The sequence below is a fragment of the Schistocerca nitens genome, chromosome 7, assembly GCF_023898315.1.
Source record: "Schistocerca nitens isolate TAMUIC-IGC-003100 chromosome 7, iqSchNite1.1, whole genome shotgun sequence".
NCBI classification, from domain to species: domain Eukaryota; kingdom Metazoa; phylum Arthropoda; class Insecta; order Orthoptera; family Acrididae; genus Schistocerca; species Schistocerca nitens.
In genome coordinates this window covers 229,511,119-229,531,893 of record NC_064620.1, presented here as the reverse complement: position 1 = coordinate 229,531,893, position 20,775 = coordinate 229,511,119, and the positions used below count along the sequence as shown (strand labels likewise).

At 45.3% G+C, this 20,775-nt stretch overlaps 1 protein-coding gene and 1 non-coding gene across 8 annotated transcripts in view; one reads left to right on the top strand and one right to left on the bottom strand.

Moving 5' to 3' along the window:
• The window catches only part of LOC126194700 (focal adhesion kinase 1), a 775,803-nt gene that overhangs the window by 268,459 nt on the left and 486,569 nt on the right, over nucleotides 1–20,775 (bottom strand). The window lies entirely within an intron of this gene.
• Trnat-agu (transfer RNA threonine (anticodon AGU)) lies at nucleotides 5,121–5,191 on the top strand. Its single transcript has one exon. It is a non-coding gene; the product is annotated as a tRNA-Thr (tRNA).

Genomic DNA, 20,775 nt, shown 5'->3' with positions numbered 1-20,775 from the left:
GTCCTCTTTTGGAGTACTGTTGCGCAGTGTGGGATCCTTACCACATAGGGTTAACGGAGTACATCGACAAAGTTCAAAGAAGGGCAGCACGTTTGGTATTATCGAGAAATAGAAGAGAGATTGTTAAACGGACATGGTACAAGATTTGGAGTGGACATCATTAAAACGAAGGCTTTTCTCGTTGCGGCGGAATATTCTCACGAAATTTTAATCACCAACTTCCTCTTCCGAACGCGAAAATATTTTGATGATGCGCGCGACGTAGGAAGAAACGATCATCGTAATAAGGCAAAAGAAATCAGAGCTCGCAGCAGAGATATTGGCGTTCGTTTCTTCCGCGCGCTGTTCGAGAGTGGAGCAACAGAACTATTGTGAAGGTGGTTAGATGAAGCCTGTGGCAGGCACTTTACTGTGATTTGCTGCCCAAATTCAAGCGGCCCGCTAGAGTCGCTGTGGCCAAAGATTTTTTTCGTTTGGTTTCCTAAAACTGAACAAAGAAAGCAATACACAAACTGAGCACGGGACGGTAGTGTGGATCGAACTCGGGCCAAAGACTGAATAGTCTCGTGCGCTATCACCTACACTATGAGAACAAGTGACACTAATTGTATCTGGCGGACCGCTTGAATTTGCACGCGCAATGGCCTGATTGGCTATCTTTTATGCTAAACTCGAAAACAGTGCAACGCATCGAATTTTTTCTCAACAATTACCTTTCAGCAGAACCTACCGTGCAGCACCCTTACAAGCTTTTCAGACTGTTTCTAACGAACCTGTATGAAGTAGGCCCGCCGCTGATGACAGGACGATGCGCACGCGGTCTGCCTGCGTCACGGGAACAGCTTAGCTTTCCAGCGACTGCACCTGTCCTCGTCGCACACGGGAAACACGCATCTATTTTGGCCCACAGTTTCACTTCACTCACTTTCGAATCGTTCCAACACAGTTTTAATTTCATGGCCACGAAGAAAATACACCCGTAAGGTAATGAAGAGCCCTCAGTACTTACTAAGCATCTACTGATGTTTTTCATTTAATCTTAGACATAACTGCGACGCGGAGCAGGCCTGCTACTAACATCCAACAGAAGTTCAGGACGTACGATTTCAGTGTACAGTGTCAAAGTAAGTGCAAAAATATTAAAATCGAAATCAAAATGACTCCACTATCCAAGTTCTCTGTCAGAGCTGTACCACAGTAACAAATCCACATCGTTTAGTGTCTCCTGTGCACACATACATTTCCTGAAAGTTGATGGTCTTGAAATGAAATCTGCTGGGCAAATATTAAACAATTACCGAAGTACTTCACATCGTTTTGGTTTCAAGAGAAAATTACTGTTGTGTGTACTTGATCAGTTCAGTTACGAATGCGTGATGTAGTAACTACTAAGAGTCGCCAAACTCTTACTGGCTTTCCTTTCATGCCCATGTATATCACGATGTTCCTAAGCGTGTTGTATACATCTCTCTTCAACCAGCACGTCTCAAACGCAAATTGACGATGCCACAGACCATGCGATCTGCGTATATTACTTGTGATTTAGAACTCTACATCTTTCTAGTGGATTAATGTGGTGTAGAATGCAGTATCTTGCTGATATTTCCTGCTTGCTTGCAACTTCTTTAAAGTTTTATCTCGGCAAACCGTGACACCAGAGTTGTGACCAATCATTGTAGAAGCTCTATACGTCACTATCGACGAATATTTTACACTATTAAGGTCCGGCATGTCTTTTATGTTTTGTAAGCGCAAGAAAAATTGTAGTCGGCTGTAGTAGTGTCACGCACTGGGATGAAATCAAGGAGTTCTCCATCAAGTTGGATTCAACGCCAACAACTCAGAAACACGGCAAGCTGAAAAACATCAATTACGTTAACACTTCTGTCCAAACTAGAAGATATAAAAGGAAAACTTTATTCCTGTCTTTCAACTGGGCGTCCAAACTGTTCGCCATTTATTCAATACACCTGCACGCCATTCTCATTGACAGAGGAAGTATTTCGAAAACAGAAGTTTTCGTCGGACGTGAAATCGTTGCAGCAGTCCCAAAGCATTATTTTACAAGTTCTCCGTCGCTGAAAGGATTGTCTACTTCAGCCATTTTCAGAGCTACCGTGTGTGGCAGCTCAGTTTCGTTGCTGCACCATTATGCATCGCACAATTTCCTTCGTGTATATATGTTACAAAGAATACGCGATCTCGAGGGCAACACCACTTAATGCGCTATCAATAATTGTAATATTATTTTTAAAATAAGACGTGTAGTAACTACATGAATACTTAGCTCGATGTCCTGTCTTATCTCGAAAAGTGTGGCTTTCTTATCATCTGTATTCTAATTAATTGTTGGTAATTTCCCATGAAGCAATTGGAAATGTCGTTTCACATTATCTTGAGTTTTATTTCACACTCCGAATAGTGACTGCTGCTTTGATCTTCAATAAACAGGTAGTTTTCTACACAATTTGGGTTGAAGAGTAATGATTCATTAGATATTCGTATCCTACAGCTCTATCGCGCATTTTCTTCTCACTATTATACTTACGCCTTGTTACTACAGGCGAGACAACGTAGACAATGCTAACGACGCAAGGTGTGTTACGCGCTTTGCAGCGCACCTGTTGGTTTGAAAGGAGCGGTGGTGGAGTGGGAACCCGCAACTGACAAAAAAAAGTGTGAGCGATAGCCGCGAGAAGGTACTGCCCGCACTCTTATCATTTGTCCAGTCCTCGTCTACAGCTTTGCGCTGTTTGCTTTCCTACTGGAATGGTACCTCTTTCTAGTGTAATTTATAACGAGCCTTATTATGTCTTGTAAAGAAAATGTCACGCTGTAGCTTAGGCGGCAATCTACCGTTGGGTTTATGTTGATAACACTGTGACGTCATAGTTTTGATAATCGAAGGATATGCATGCGGAATGATTGAGGAAGAATGAGCACACGAAACCCAGCTATGCAGGTAGGAACCATACAGAACTGGGTTACCAGACCCGAGAGACGCTATTCAGATTCTTCACGGTTTGTTCACTCAGCGCGGGAGAATCACAAGAATGCGATAGAACGTTCTCCGGACGTTGGCCCACAGAATAAGGCAACAATTTCCAACCACGGGTTCGGCACCCGGTAGGTTCAGTCGACGACAGCAAATTTGCTGTTAGGCGATTAAAGAAGCAGACCAGCTAGCTTTCATCCTACAGAGCGACGACAGGTTTCGTCTCTCGTGAGATCATCATCAGCAGCAAACAATTCAGGCAGCTACTTAGCAGCAAGCTCGCCCGACCTGAAGTTTACGGCGCACGCCTGGTTGGCTGTAGCCCTCTGAGATCGCAGTGCTTTTCCTGACACGCTTTCAGCAGCTCTTCACTGCTTAACGAACTCTCGCAGCATCAACAACGCCACTGCTGTGTACACGCATGGGGCGATCACACAACCTGTGTAGCGGAATGTTACTTTATAACAAATCCGGAGAATTATATAATATCCACGACACTATGTTCTAGCCACAAGATGTTAAAATGAACTAAGTGTACAAACTTCAACAAATATTACCGGTACTACGTATAACAAAACTGTCCGTGTAAAACTGACGACAATCATTTCATTATTTCTATAATAATTTAATTTCTGTGTGAATTAAAACTATTATCAGAGAACTACATTCATAGCCGACAGTTATAATCTTTTTTTAGTATCTGTGATAATTGTGGTTCAGTTGTTCTTCCTGTGCTAATCGATGAACTGCTCGGACCTGAGACGGGTGAGGTCTTAAAGACAAAACCTGTAACTATATAGTTCATTACTATTTGAAAAATAGAGTCGCTATTGTCTAGACGTGGATTTGTATTTATTTCAATTGTAATCCAATCTAATTTATGTTTTTAAGTGTTAATTTTCAGCTCCGAAATTAGGAGCGCAGCCATTAGCGCTAGTAACTTGCGGCGGAGTTTACTAGTAGCTGGTATAAAACATATGAAACATTTTTCATTGAGAATAATTTTAAATGCTAAAGAATAGAGAACCAAAGGCTTAAAGACTTATACCTGAATATATTAACTTGATATAAAAGGACTCGACAATAACAATAGACAAATTGACTATCGTCTGTCTGCCGCCATCTTAGCAAAAACACCTCCGCGGCAGTTTTGAATCGAGGATTTTAACAAACATAAATATTGTTAAATATAAACGAATGGATATAAATGTGCACCGGTGGTCCCAAATCTACTTAGAATTCAACTCAGATTGAATCTTCAAAAATAGAGCTCACAGCACGTTACGTAATATCAATTTCTTATCTGCTGATGTATGAAGCCTAATTATTTCGGCCGATTTACATCAAATATTTTAATAGGAGACATACGTCAGTGTTGTGCGCGTGTAGTATTTTGTGACTAAATGTTCCTTTTGCTAGAAAAAAGTGCTTCCGTATTAAGTAACAGTTGTGTAAAATCTGATAAAAGATATGCAATTTAGTGCCACTCACACGATCTTACAGACAACATTTCTACACGACGTCAAGTGGAGATTTCTTTAGCAGAGTGACAAATATTAGCCGGGATAATCATTTTTGAGATCAAACGAATTGTTACGCCGACAATAGGTAACTGGTTTTATATTTTATGATCTACCTGAAATATCATTTATAAGTAATTAAAGTCACGAAATACTATAAACCGGTTCCGCCACAATGACATAGAAGAGCACAGCGCAGTATGGGCCGTTACATAACTTTCATTACAAAGACGAAAATCCGCAATTATTCTTCATCTCACGCTGTACCAAACGCTTTTTCTTTTTCTTTTTTTAAAAAAAGGTTCATCTATGAAACGACCCAGTTGTTTCAACCAAACTAGAGGTAACACATATGCAACAGAGCAGAGATTGATTATTCGAAACAAATGACGGACGGGAGAGTGGCGGGAGCTTCATTGGAATATGAAAGACACCTTGAATTAAACACCATACTGGACATTATACTCAGAAACTAATGAAATTACATCGGGAGAGCCTCTGCAATGCTGTTAGAGTTTAGGGGATTAGCAAATGGACTGAGGCATTAATGGGAATTTGAGTAGAGCAGGGAGGGCGGTAAGAGTGATCCGTGCAGTTGTCACTGTGCCAGGGTGGCATAGTGGTTAGCGCATCTGCCTAGTAAGCAGGGACCTGGGTTCGAATCCTGGCCTCGGTAAACATTTTCATTGGTTGCTTCAGCCTGTATATGTACATCACAAATGTTTGAGACTAGAAAAGGTGTCTGGAACCATACAGTTTCACTTGATATATATTTTGTATCACGTGTCACACAAATAACACACAGACCCAACTGTAGAGCCTAGTCTGAAAACTTCAAAATGGCTTTTCACGTAGACCAATATAGGGTGTTCAGAAATTCCGTTACGACTTCTATGACTTGTAGACAGAGGAGAGTACATAATATTTTGAGTAGGAGTCCATGTCCGGAAACGTCATCCAACGATGCTACAGAGCGTCGAAGTTACACGCGCCGGCGCCTGTAAATGTATGTATATACAGGGTGATTCCGGTCCGTGATGTTAGAAACTTTCAAGGGTGACGGATAAATGTATCAATTTAAGGTAAGGATCGAAATTTCGAAAATCGTTGTAGACGATGACGTCCGCAACTTATTAAAGCAACGAGCGGTAACTCTCCGTTCAGAGGAGGAGGAGGGAGGATGCGGTGGGGGAGGGGGCAAATCTAAATGCCAAGCAACCAGTTTCGAACTCTACAGCCGCCACCGCCGACAGTGAAAGACGTCTCCTGCACGATGCAGAACAAACACACAACGCTAGTATCTGGCACACTGGGGTCAACTTGTCACCAGTTCAGCAGCAAACAGTATGTCTTAGATACCGCGGTTATCAGGGGTGTAGATGAGCTCGTCAAACTGCAAGTAACTTACGCGCCGCCGTCAGATAGCATTTCTGTTTGCTTCAGACTTGCCGCTGAATCCACACCCTGCGACTAACCAATAATGAGATCATCTCCCTCCAATATATCAACACTGGAGAAGGTGTCAACGTGGATGAAGCCACTGAGTCACTCAGTGATGCTGTCACTAGAGCCTTAACTTCTTCCACGCCACGGCCACGCCGACCTGAACGGTCAGCCCCTGCACTGTCACTAGAAATACGGGACGTAAGCCAAGGACTTTGGGACGCTGCGGACGCTGGAGACTGACTCGCGATCCGGTGCTGAAGGGGCAGGTCAACACGCTCCGCGGGCACATCGAGGCTGCATCACTCACACACCGAAACCGACGCTGGCGAGACAAGTTATCCACATCACAGACAACAGCATCAACATGCGATGTGGTGCGCATACTGGAAAGACTTCCTCCGCTACGGCCTGGCCCCGTCTAGACACCAAAAGCCAACGCTCTAACAGCCATCTTGTAAGAGAGTTTCAAGCCAGAAAAATAACCGTAGGGCCCTCAAGACACACTACTGATCAAGGAGAGCAGTGATGCGTATCTTGCCGTCGCAGGGGAAGGAGCCTCAAGTAGGTTCGCGTATAATTGCTCCCCAAACAACGAGGCTCCAGGACAAAGCGACATCACAGCACATGTGCTCAAGGAACTGTCAGCACAAGCACACAATCACCTTACCGAGAACTTGAATGGAATCATCAGGCAATGAAAATACCCTCACTACTCAAAATATGTGACTGTCTTAACAGTACGTAAGGCTAGAAAGAATCCACACAACTACAGTCCAATCAGCTTCTGCACACAATTAATCAGGGTCTCTGAGAGATTTCTGCTTTGGGGGGCTAAGGTTGCACCCAAGAAAAAGAAGAAGGGAGTATATCGCCTTAACATTCGGCTTTGGTGAAGCGCACTCGACGGTCCAATAATTCATCCAGAGATTACAACTGGTTACCACAACCCAGAGTTCTGTCGAGACGTATTTTCTGACGTCTCTGCGGCTTTCCATGGTGCGTGGGACCAAGGACTACTGCACAAGCTACGCATTTTATGACTCCAGAGAGCATGCATAAGGCTCACCCTATCTTACCTGCAGGACCGTACCTTCTCTGTCCAGAGAAAAGAACAGCCGATGTGCCGCAAGGTTCGAAGCTCGGGCCGACAATGTGCTTCATCTATACACAGCGCCTTCCTAAGCTACACTGAGTTGGAAGAGTGGTACACGCAGATGGCACGGCGGTCTATGCAACCAGACTTCAGAAAGCCTGCAATGCTGCGCAATCCTGGCTACACACTGGCGGGTAGCTTCCAACGCAGCCCACTGCGAGACAGCGGCCTTTACGAACAGGAGACAAACCGATGCCCTGCCAATTCAGCTCTTTCAATCTCGAATGGAAGACATCAGCAACATATCTGGAAAACACTATGGATCGGAAGCTAACATGACAGCAACAAACAGCGGAAGACCAACAAAAATTCAGCCCCATCTTGGGGCATTGTATCCTGTATTAGTATGACGAGCACTCTGAGCTCTCAGTCAGATGTGGATTCGTACTCATCCGACCTACGATGGACTACAGAAGTCCAGCGTGGGGAAACGCCGCCGGGACCCAACTGTAAAGGCCCCCAAACCTTGCACAAAGAAGCCGTAAGACGTATTTAGAATACACCGTCAAATTTCCCCAACAAATGCCTCCACGAAGCAGCTGGAGAACAAGAAGTTCTTGAAAGTTTTAAGAACATGGCTCATCAACTCTATTAACGTTCAACAGTATCGAACAATCTCTTAGTAAGGCTAGTGGATAGCCGACAGGAAAAGTATCTGGCCAGTTGGTGTTCAGTTGAGGCGAGACAGCTGTGCGAAACTATGTCGGAATCTGAAGCAGAAAGCAAGTTACCTGCTTTGGTGCTGGAAGTTGGAGACGACTTGCCTCCAGCTAAAGAGCTCTGGAGCTTAGCTCGTGGGGAAAGTGTGTGTCACGGCGAGCAAGAGTGGGAAAATGCGAGCAGCGCATCTACAGGTAAGGCGAGTTAAGGGCGCCGCCATCTAATGGGCCCGGCTGCTCCGGATAACTTTCCTCTGTTGACTCCCTGTCTATTTACTTGTGTGACACTGTTCTACTGTAAGTTCTCATTTCTGAATAAGGCGCAACACTGATGCTCGCAAACACTGCACAGGTCACTGAGTGGTTGGGAAACACCACGCTGGCTTCACGAGTCGAAAAGCCCATGACAGCTGCCTGCCTGTAGCAGCACATGTGACGTGAGGTCACATATGTCATCTTCACCTGCCCCGCCAGATTAACGGCTACCTGCACCACACCCGTATAATCGAAACAGAACTTGTCTGCTGTGCTAGAGCCAACTTATTCCAATGCAAAATAAAGTAGCAGGGAAAGAGGCAGCGGGGTCGAAAAGTCGCCACCTTCACCGTCGTCTTATGGGAGATGTGTGAGGGCAGGAAGTAATACAGGGTGCGGCAAATAGAAGTTATCCGGACGGGTAGATACGACTGGACGTGAATGTATGCATATAACCACATTCCCGCCACGTGATTCACACCGTTTCAAAGTTAGTGCATGCTGTGTCACTGTGGGTGGAGCAGTGTCAAGGCGAGCATAGGATGTTCGTTGTGGGAAGTCATGTGACACCAAAGTCGTGGAAACAGTGTGATCAGCGGTTTGCTGAGACGTTCAATGGTGTCAAAGTGCCACCAAGAGTGCCGTGGGACGCTTAGTCCCAAATGGCGTCAGAAAGGATCTGTTTTGAACACGTCAAAAAACGTACCGAAATGTGCCCGCGCACCATAAAAGATGGCTGCCATTCCCAGAAAATGCTTCAGAAGCCTACCAAATCAACACAACACATGTCGCAAGAGACTGGCATACCATATCGATCACTCGGACGAATATTCCACCTGGACCCGCACACACATCCCTACCAAGTGTCTGTTGTTCATGCATTAAAACCAGCAGATGCACGTCAGCGCCTCCAGTTTTGTGAGTGGCTGTTCACTGAGATGACAATGAATGGCTTGGACATGGATCTGGTTTCACCAGAATGCTTATATCAAGTCACAGAGGAGAATCCGCATAACTTCCATGAAACCCTTTTGCATGACGGTTTGACGGCCAGTGTCTGCACGCCGCATTATTAGTCCCATCTTCTTTGATCAAACGCTGACTTCGGCGTGTTACACTGCCAACCTTTTGAAACCATTTGTGACAGTATTAACGGGGGAGGAAAAGACCTACAGTTACTTCCAACAGGATGGAGCAACTGTCCATACAGCCGGCACTAAACCTTGGAGCAAATTTACACAATCTTCAAGCCCGACAAAGTTGTTAGTAGAGGTCTGATCGCGGCCCTAGCTGGCCATCCAGGTCACCTGACCTGTCAGTCAGCGAATACCTTGTTTGGGGAGGCCTCAAGTCTAAGGTGTATCGCAAGAACCCTCATAGTTTTCAAGAACTGCAGCAGAACATTTCGGATGAGACTGCAGCAGTTCCAGCAGCCGGCCGGAGTGGCCCAGCGGTTCTAGGCGCTACAGTCTAGAACCGCGCGACCGCTAAGATCGCAGGTTCGAATCCTGCCTCGGGCATGGATGTGTGTGATGTCCTTAGGTTAGTTAGGTTTAAGTAGTTCTAAGTTCTAGGGGACTGATGACCTCAGATGTTAAGTCCCATAGTGCTCAGAGCCATTTGAAGCAAATCCAGCAGTCCGTCTTCCATCCGACTTCAGCAACTTGCTGACCAGGCCCAAAAGCACCTATAGATGATTGGTGGTCAGTTTCGAGATCTGCTATAGTCAGGTTAGTGCTGTATTTCTCTTCCTCTGCTGTGTTTCTTTGTATCCTAAAACTCTGTTCTCCGGGCCACTTTCATTTGACCCACCCGTCATCATGACACTACCGCAACCCAGAAAACTTTGCTGCGAGGCGCTGGTGCTGATTCATCAGATTCGTGACCAATCACGAGGCTCTCCTCTGAATCTTCCGCTTCTTCCGTTTATGCAACCTGATGAGACTGACGACCAATTCTAGCTACACTTCTTCCACGAAATATGGCTGGTGATTGCCCCCCTGCACACTTAGCTTTATAAGGCCGTCCAACAAAAAACCTCTCCGAGTAGATGAGCAGACATCTGAATAGATTTGCCGGGTCTGATTTCAACGAATATTTGTGGAGGTGGAAGCGCACAATATCTAACATTTCTTTCTCAAGTGGAAGATTAGCTAACAATCTCCTCACTTCGCAACAATTTTCTAGTATAGGTTTTTATATACGTATAACGGAATTATGGAAAACGAACAGGTTTTTCGATGGAATTCACAAGTTGTAATATTTCTGGCTTTACAGCCATCATATTCAGCTACAAAAATCTCTTCTTAGAGCAGTTGAGAAGGCCCGCAGTGGTGTGTAGTACAGGTGAAGATTATTTATTCAGTACGTGTGTCGTGAGAAAGACTAGCTAAATAGTGGTCCTTCTCCGCGATTGGCTGTTGTGTTCGGAAGTAGCGCGCCAAAATGATAAACTTCTGTTGTCAATATTAGAAAAACTAAACAGTGAATTTACTTTCATTTCATACAAAAGCATCTCTCGATAGGAAGTTATCATTCCATTATTTCAAAAGTGTCAGTTACCAGCAGAATAATAAACAACTACTAAACGAAAAGGCAGACGATGTACTTCGGAGCTCTTCGGGTCGCGCGTAACTTGGATGGGTGGGGGGGGCTGGTGTTAGATCAGAGATGGTTCGGCAGTCTCTGAGGACAGGCATGTTGTCTGCCGCGGTCACTGTCAGTTAAGACTTAGCTATTTCTAGTTCTTTTGGCATGTAACTGAGAACTAGTTTGATAGTAATTACGCAAACGCGCAGTTCATAATTTTATTCTCTGTGAAGTGTGAAGAATGGAAATTATTTGTGAGTTGTAAAGTGAACTATAATTGTGCAGTTTCTCGTATTTTGCAAATAAAAAGGCGAGTGACATCCCGTTTAAACAGACAAATTCAAAATTTAATTATTTTTACAATACCAATGTTCATTACAGCCTCATAATAACGGATTCACGACCTGTTTTCTGTGCAAAGGACAACCATAGAAGACTGTAGGTTGGTGAACATAATTCAGAACTTACGCATTCTAGTTACGGCGTTGCAAGCAGCTAGGCACCTCGCGTGTACTGCAGTCTTAGTACTAATGAGCTCAGTGACACGTCACTTGTAGAAGTACGAAGGGAGGAAATTTCGTGGGAAGGTATTTATCATTCAAACGTAAATCTCTCTCATCAAATTATCTCCCTCTCTTTCACCTGCCGTAACGTACAGTTATTGCAACAGGAAAAACCTCAGAAGCCGTGCTTACTTTTTATCTGCTCTCGTAGTTGTCAACGACTTATTTGGATTAGTCATTGTTCGTTCCAAAGATCCAACAGCGGGATAATCGTGGATGTGAGACACGAAAAGGGAGCAAAATTCTGACTGCATATACCTAAGTCTTTAATTCCCACCGAATGGTCCTTAAAGAAGGAACAAATTGAATATTTTCCCGTTTCAAACTGACTGAATAACTGTCATTGGCATACTATACAAATACTAAAGTAAAAGGAGTAACTGTTTGGCCACTGTAGCCGAGAAATTTCGAAATAACGGAATCAACTAGCAATGTTCAATTACACTGATTACAGCAGTGCACTTAGGATCTGTAGAAGCGGAATATAATAAAATTCGCATTGTGTGGTTTTATTAATAACGTATACATCAATGGTCATAAAAAAATCTTCGATGGAGTGGGTGTAGTTGATGAAGAATAAAATTGCCTGGTTCCAGTAGTTCGTAGTTTACATTTTCAATAACTCGTCAATACTGTAAAAGGTGTCCGCCCCCGGTACCAGAGTGGTCAGCACGACAGAATGTCAATCCTAAGGGCCCGGGTTCGATTCCAGGCTGGGTCGGAGATTTTTCTCCGCTCGGGGACTGGCCTAATCATCATCATTTCATCCCCATCGACGCGCAAGTCGCCGAAGTGGCGTGAAATCGAAAGACTTGCACCTGATGAACGATCTACCCAACGGGAGGCCCTTCTCATACGACATTTACATTTTACTGTAAAAGGTTCTGTTCCACAGCAAAGACCCTTCTCCAGACAAAGAACGGAAAGCCTTTTAGTGTTATATGTATATTTTTCTTATTGTAACCACTGACTCTGTTAACTGAACTGTTATTTCATCGGAGATACTGAAAACCTGCCTATTCAATCTTGTGAAGAGACTTCTGCGGGACTGCACACCACAATCAACTCGGCTTACACTAATTTGGGCTCTTGACAACTTTATCTTGGTTTCAGAGTTTAATCCAAGATACAATTCCGCGTTATATTAAGGAATGAATGTAATCGACCACTTGAGATTCAGTTAGTTCTTTCCGCGGATCGCCGCGTCAAGGGAGAATGGGCCGAATATTGGGGCCACGACAGGGGAGATGCCGCTAGCGGGCAGTGCGTGCCCTCGTCCTACCTGCGTGCGGCGTGACGCACGCACGTGCGTGACTCACAGAGGTCCGCTATAATATACCTGCCGACCCGCAGTCTGCTTCTGTGGAGACCTCTCTTCCAGTCTGACATCAGCCACGTTTCATTCAGAGCACATCTCCCTAGTCTACAAATCCATATCCAAATCGACATACAACGTTGCAATCGTCCGGATGCTTTAACTCGTGCATTTTGGTGGGATTGTTCATAACACACAAAAAACGACGGCTTCCATGCTTTTTTGCATTTGTATTCTTAAGTGCACTATGCCTTTCAATGGCCATGCCACCGTAGTCACGAAAATTTTGTTCCGTTTACATCGAGGAATGTGTGTGTGGCAAGCACGTCTTGCTTGTGTAACGGAACAAAAAAAATTCAAAAACCTTTCGGTACATGAATGCACGTCGATTATAGATAAACTGATACTCGCCGGCAAATATGTTACCCTTCAAAACGTCCGCCATGACTGTGAACCCCGCACAAGGAAAGCCAATCTGAAAATCGTCGATCAATGCGGTTTTCGTCGCTATTTTATATAAATGATTCATCAGAGAAAAGACGGTCCGATCCTCCAGTCTTACAGACGCAAAGCTAGAAGCACTGACTAGACAGTGGAACGTTGATTCTTCTGTGTAGCACCAGCTGTCGCTAACAATTTAGGACGACGTGGGTTCCTCATCTCTAACTGACACCTTCGGCTTTCTGATTCATCTCTGAAAATTTTGATCATAATCTCTTAAACAACTTGTGTATGTGGATGTTTGTCTGTTTCGGCGTAACTCTGCAACGTCTGAAGCTATTTCAGCCGAACTTTGTACACACATGACATGCTAACCTCGAAAAAAAATGTGTGGATAAGACAGTCACTGCATGCTGAGGCCCGAGACTGGGATTGGGTACGAAATTTCATAAAGAAATAATAAAGGACATTTCTGTTGAATCGACAGTTTTGTGGGTGACTGCTGGCAGCCCGTGACTTAAGTCAAAGTTTAGTGGAACGCTATTGAGTAGCTCATTGTACAAATCCCCTACAGTAAGTAAACGGGCAAGAAATATTTTAGTCACATACTTTTCTGATGTGATAGGACACGCAGCCAACATAACACCGTGTAATTAACAGATAATCAAATATTGGAGAGTGCGTATGCTGTGTCACGTCGCGGTCGCTAAGATACAGTGACTCACATAATTATTCTGACACTCATTAGTAACTACTGTTTCCAACACACTGGTCCTATGGTACGAAGAAAACAGTGTACATGCAAACTAGTTGTTACTACCACTGTTCGACACTGCAAACTAGTTGTTACTACCACTGTTCGACACTCAACACCACCGTAAACTATTTACGTTTAGGAAACAGGCAGACCGAGCGAGGTGGTGCAGTGTTTAACATACTGGACTCACATTCGGGAGGACGACGGTTCAAACCCGCGTCCGGTCATCCTGATTTAGGCTTTCCGTGACTTTCCTAAATCGCCCCAGGCAAATGCCGGGATGGTTCCTTTGAAAGGTCACGGCCGACTTCCTTCCCCATCCTCCCCTAATCTGATGGGACCGAGGACCTCGCTATTTGTCACCCCCCCCCCCCCCCCCAAAAAAAAAAATCATCAACCAACCAAACAGAGGAGAACCACTGACCCTGGAATCTTCGAACGCCGTTAACGTGCGTCAACGAAGTTATTCGCACACACTCAGTTGTCCTGCAGTGATCGTGTGTAGTAGTGCCTCAGACAGCACGGATAGTATGCACGTAAAACATTCAGCAAGGTAGTGTGCTGTGTACTGCTGAAGAAACGATAGGCCGCAGAGGAAAAGATAGCACATTTGAACAGCGGCAGCTGGTAATTTTTCAACATGCTAAAGGTAAAATCTGTCGTAAAATTGGTGAAATGTTACAAGTGAAGAAAAGTACAATTTGCGATATAAAATGGTTCAAATGACTCTGAGCACTATGGGACTTAACATCTGTGGTCATCAGTCCCCTAGAACTTAGAACTACTTAAACCTAACTAACCTAAGGACATCACACACATCCATGCCCGAGGCAGGATTCGAACCTGCGACCGTAGCAGTCGCGCGGTTCCGGACTGAGCGCCTAGAACCCGAGACCACCGCGGCCGGCCCAATTTGCGATATAATCAGAAGATTCCAAGAGGAGGTATGATTTGGTAGTCCGCCACATACGAGACGCCCAAGAACGTTCTCTGTGTGAGAAGAGTGTTACATCATCAGAAAATCGAAAAAGGACACCAAATTAAGTGCACCAAAAATCACTACTGAGATTGCCAAAAACATCAGAAAGGAAGTGCATCTCGAAAAGATACGGAGGGTGCTCAGAAGAGGTGATTTCACGGACGTATTGCAAGATGGAAGTCCTTCATATGGAAAATAAATCAAAAAAAGATAATGCCGTATGCCAAAGAGCATGTTCGAGACATCTAAATTTATAGGCCGTTGTTAGTTGGGGGATCGTCTTACAGGAAGGGCATACGGCAAAACTATATGTCTTTGACGAACATGTATACCTCGTCTTATCGGAAGGTGGTGTTATCCTCCGAAATATACGATTTACTTACTTTATTCCTTGGCGTTGAAGCCCGTGTAGGGTCTTGGCCTCCTCCTGGATAATCCCCGCCCACTCTTCTCTGCCGGATGCCTTGGCTCTCCATCTTCCAACTCCCATTCTTCTCCTCCTCCACGTTGTCTAGCCATCTGGTCCTTCGTCTGCCCCTTATACGGCGTCCACCTGGTTTTTCTTTGAAAACTTTATTGACTGTGCTGCTCTCAACCATTCTTTCTACATGTGCCAACCACATTAGTCTATTACTCATTATTTCTGCCTCGATATCTGGTTTGTTGTACAACTCTCTGATGTCCCTATTATTTCCTATTCGCCAAAACCCGCTATCATTCACTGGCCCCAAGATTTTTCTAAGAATCTTCCTTCCTCCTCTCCGAATCATACATCAAAAAATGGTTCAAATGACTCTGAGCACTATAGGACTTAACTGCTGAGGTCATCAGTCCCCTAGAACTTAGAACTACTTAATCCTAACTAACCTAAGGACATCACACACATACATGCCCGGGCCGGCCGCGGTGGTCTCGCGGTTCTAGGCGCGCAGTCCGGAACCGTGGGACTGCTACGGTCGCAGGTTCGAATCCTGCCTCGGGCATGGATGTGTGTGATGTCCTTAGGTTAGTTAGGTTTAAGTAGTTCTAAGTTCTAGGGGACTGATAACCACAGCAGTTGAGTCCCATAGTGCTCAGAGCCATTTGAACCATTTTTTGAACATACATGCCCGAGGCAGGATTCGAATCTGCGACCGTAGCGGTCGCGCGGTTCCAGACTGTACACTGTGAGCTACGGATTGCTACTAAGGCTTGCTATAAATACTTTAACCAGTGCGAAGTAGCTTCTGTTACCAGCTGTAATCCTTGCATGTATTTCTTCTCTCATATCATTATTCTCAGTTACCAGTAACTCAAGATATTTAAAGCTCTCACGGCGTTCATATTCTTTCCCATTCAAAGCCATGCTTCTTTCTCCTTCACTACACCTTTTGCTAGATGTTAACATGTACTTGGTCTTTGACTCCGTTCCATATCTTTCTAATTTTTCAAGTTAATCAATATCATTTGCATATGCATTATGCGGTAATCAGGCACTAATCTTGTCCCTGATGGGGCATACGGAAAAATTTGAAAATAACAGTATGCAGAGTTGTGGGGAAGGGTGTGTTGATACGGATTCCACGGACGCGGGTACAGCTGGGTAGACTAGCGGGCAGCGGACTGCAGCCCGCCGGCACACAGGCACGCTATGTGAGGCGCTCCGATACGGACGACAGCGGCCGTGGCTCAATGGAGGGCAGCGCAGGGCGGTGTTGTGGACCGGAGCGGGCCAGGCCACAGATATCCACACCGCGCAGCAGAGCGGGGCAGATATCCAGGCGGCGCGCGGACAATGCGGCAGTCACACAGAGAGACGGGGACCTGAATGTGGCGGCCTGCTCTGCCGGCCGTGTCCCGCCCCCACCGTCCACTGTACGTGTGGCGCCCCACGGCCAGCCAGCCACCGTGTCCGCTGCCACCTCGCGCTTCTCTCCCCCCGCACACTCCACTGCCAGCTCAGCAGAAACACAGCAAAACTCTCTCATGCAGCTCCGGCGATGGAGTACGACGCACACTACACACAATCGCCCATGATACAAGGGACATTTCATAAACAATGCATACTACTTTATTTACTTACACTTTTTTTTTCAACATCTCTTTATAGCCCCTCAATAGTCTCCTTGCTTTTCTATGACTGAATCCCAACGTCTCAGAAGCTTTATTATTCCATCCAAGACACCTATTCTTCTGTCAAATGCGTCGGGTAACAGTGGTAGAAAGCTCTTCCAGAGAAAGACAACGACGTCCATGCATAGGTTTTTTTTTAACTTCGGGAACACGCCGAAGTCTGGTGGAATCATGTCCGGACTGTAAGGAGGATGCGCCAACACTTCCCATCCGTACTCTCGCAGTTTCTGGACTACAACACTGACGATATGCAGGCGAGCTTTGTTGTACAGAATGAATGCCCGAGCCTCGAGAAACTGAGGTCGGATTTTGCAGCTTTTTCTGCGCAGTTTGTGCACTAAGTTACGATAGTATAAAGCTGTGAGATTTGTTCCACATGGGGGACTATCTGCCATGATGATTCCTTGGTGATTATAAGTAAAAGTCATTTTTTTTTAGCTTTTACGTGGACGTGGAGAATCTGAATCTCTCCACTCATTCGACTGTGATTTCAACTACGCTTCAAAGTATCTAATCCACGTTTCATCAACAGCGGCAATTCGACACAAGAATCCTTGGCCTTCGTGGTCGAATCGTTGTTTGAGCATGGTTTCAGTCTCCAGGCGTTTCTGCTTCAGCAGTCAAACAGTGTGGGCTTATCTCGAATTTTTCTGTTCTTCAAATCATTCGTCAGAATACGCAATACTGATGTAGAGGAAATTCGCGTGATTTCAGAGACTTCCTCAGAAGTCGCACTGCGATCTTCTTCAAGAGCACCTGCCACGATCTTAACACTTCGTTCATCTGTTGACGTTTCTTGCCTTTCGGATCTTGCATTATTGTCTACGCTCATACAACCACCACGAAAAAAATTAACACACTGTACAACTGTGCTACGGTCTACTGTGAACTCACCACAAACTTTACTTAATGCACTGTGGTTTTCTGTCGGGTTTTTTGCCACTTCAAGTTTCGATCTTGATGTACGACCTCTTGTCTTCAGCAGTCACAGTACCCGAGACCCCTGCAGAGTCCATTTCTACCTCTCGCCAATTTTATGGTGGAGTACAAAGCGAAAAAACAAAAACAAGTGCTTCTTCCTCAAGCTCCCAACTACATCTGATGTAATTTTCATTGTTGCATGAAACAGTCCACAGTAGTACCAACCTGTGCATTATTTATGAAATGCCCTTGTAGTTTCTTTCAGGCGCGGATCGTGGTTTCCATACTAGGGAAAGAGCCATCGTGATCAATATACCGTTATGCGAAGTTTCACGGATGTAAACAAAGCTCGCGCTAAACGGGGCGCGGCCAGTGCGCTATGCACGTCCGAGCCGCTGCAACGCCGGACTGCCACTTGGCCGAGCCAAACAACAGAATCGCAGCGCTCAATTCTTATACTATTACGTAGAGGAACGTAGGCTGACTTCGTTGCCAAACGGTGCTGCGTAAGTCATAAATGAGTGATAGTTTGTAAGGTTTCCAATATCAGGCTTAACATAATTGCTTTCCATTCTTACTTGAAGCTTGTAAACTCGTTTCGATAATTACTAACTAAACCATTTGTGGAAAAAAGTACACAAAGTCACTAGTAACGTCAGTTCACACTCCTGTGATATACGTAAGTAGAGCCGATGTCTTGACTTTTATTGATCTTTAAACTCTTATTTGCATAAAAATAACACGTATTTTGAGAGAATATTGTCCGAAAACTTTTTTTTGGACGTTATCATTCACAGTAACAACCTAACCTAGCCATATTTCTAACGAAGGAAAATAGTCTATTATGAATCCCTTTCCAACCGGATGCGTCCTCTGGTGATTCTTTAGTAACACTAAATCCAAAGCTAAAACCGCTAAATGTGTTTAAAATAACAAATTATAGATGTACATAAATTACAGCTCATCGATCGACAGGGTCACAGCGAAATCCAAAAACCTCTCGGTACAATTGTCGTAAAATCGGTGTGAGGACCGTTCTTTAACAGGTCTCAGAAGCTTACTGAATAGGATATTTGGATAAAGAACCGAAAATGACGTCACTATCGAGACTAACCTACTACACCGATCGGTTATGAACAATACAGAATAGGGCCCTGCAGTTGCAGGTGACCGACTGATCTGACCCTGTAACACAGCCCAAAAAAAAAAAAAAAAAAAAAAAAGGTTCAAATGGCTCTAAGCACTATGGGACTTAACATCCGAGGTCATCAGTCCCCTAGGCTTAGAACTACTTAAACCTAACTAAGGACATCACACACATCCATGCCCGATGCAGGATTCGAACCTGCGACCGTAGCGGTCGCGCGGTTCCAGACTGAAGCGCCTAGAACCGACGGCCACACCGGCCGGCCTAACACAGCCAACATGCCCTTGCTGCGCTGGTACCGCGAGCGCCTGAAACCAAGGAGAAACTTGGCCTTTATTTTTCCCAATGACTTGCTGCACTACTGTATGGTTAAATGATGGCTTCTTTCTGGGTGCAATATTCCGGAGGTAAAATATTCCCCCCATTCTGATCTCCGCGGGGGTGGGTGGAAGAACAACCGAGGAGGATGTCGTCGCCAGCAAAAACAAGACTGACAATCTACACGACGCAGCATGGAATGTTAGATAGCAATGAGTTTTTCTCCCAATGAGTTCCTCAAATTTCCTCCAAATCCCCGTGTAAGATATCACGCTGTAGACGGAGGCACTGGACGGAATCAAGGTAACGCCTATCCGTAGATGACTACACAAGCTTGGAAAAAAAAGTCCTGTGAATTCCAGGTGTGGAGAGGAAGATGCTGTCGAGAAGCTCCTGATAAATTAATGGTGTCCACCCCTGGTAGCTGAATGGTCAGCGTGACGGATTGTCAATGCTCTGGGCCGGCGGGATTAGCCGAGCGGTCTTAGGCGCTGCAGTCATGGACTGTGTGGCTGGTACCGGCGGAGGTTTGAGTCCTCCCTCGGGCATGGGTGTGTGTGTTTGTCCTTAGGATAATTTAGGTTAAGTAGTGTGTATGCTTAGGGAGTGATGACCTTAGCAGTTAAGTCCCATAGGATTTCACACACATTTTGAACAATCCTCTGGGCCCGGGTTCGATTTCCGGCTGGGTCGGGGAATTTTCTCTGCCCAGGGACTGGGCATTGTGCTGTCCTAATCATCATGGTATCATCCTCATCGACTGAAGGTCGGCTGAAGTGGTGTCAAATTGAAAGATCGGCATCCGGCGAACGGTGTGCCCGACGGGAGGCCCTAGCCATAAAATAAAAAGTTAGCGGGCGAAGGAGGAGCAGGAGGGGGGGGGGGGGGGCTGCATACTACCATAATGACTTTTCATTCCTCTCAGCTGAGCTATATACCAGCCGTATGAGGTAGTTAAATCGTAGTTTTTAAACATCTGTACGTTGTATTGAATAATATATAATTAACATACTTTAGAATATTAAGTATTTTAAAAATGTGTGACTTATAAATCTCTATAAAATTCAATTTCAATGCTAGGTTAAAAACGCAGAATTCCCTCAGATTTAATAAAATTCCTGCAATTTCGTAAGATTTCCCTTATTTTTCCAGGTAAACCGTAATTCCCCGAGAATTCCAGGTTTTCTAGAAGAATCGCCACCCTGCCCCTCCGTTTATACAGGGTCCCGAAAACGCAGTCGCTGCTGCTGCTACACCTCAAATTAGATGCTCAGTCGTTGTCACGATGGTGACTGGATGTCTTTCCAGAAGAAATCCCGAGTGGTACCGGAAACAGGAGCACTCCGACCATGCAGCCACGCAGCCACGGAGGCGAACTGCAGTGTTCGTCAGTTGGACGGGACACCAGTTGGACTCTGTGTACAGTTTGCGTGGCGCCAGGCCCGCCCCTCCACAGCGGACCAGGTTCCAGCGACACCCAGGATGCACCCGCGAGTTGTGCAACGCACGTAGCCTCGTCGCCGGCCGTTCCCACGACCCCCACAAACGAGGGCTCACGCGGCGCATCTGACGTCATTCCAGGAGCCCGTGTCACACGCGCTACAG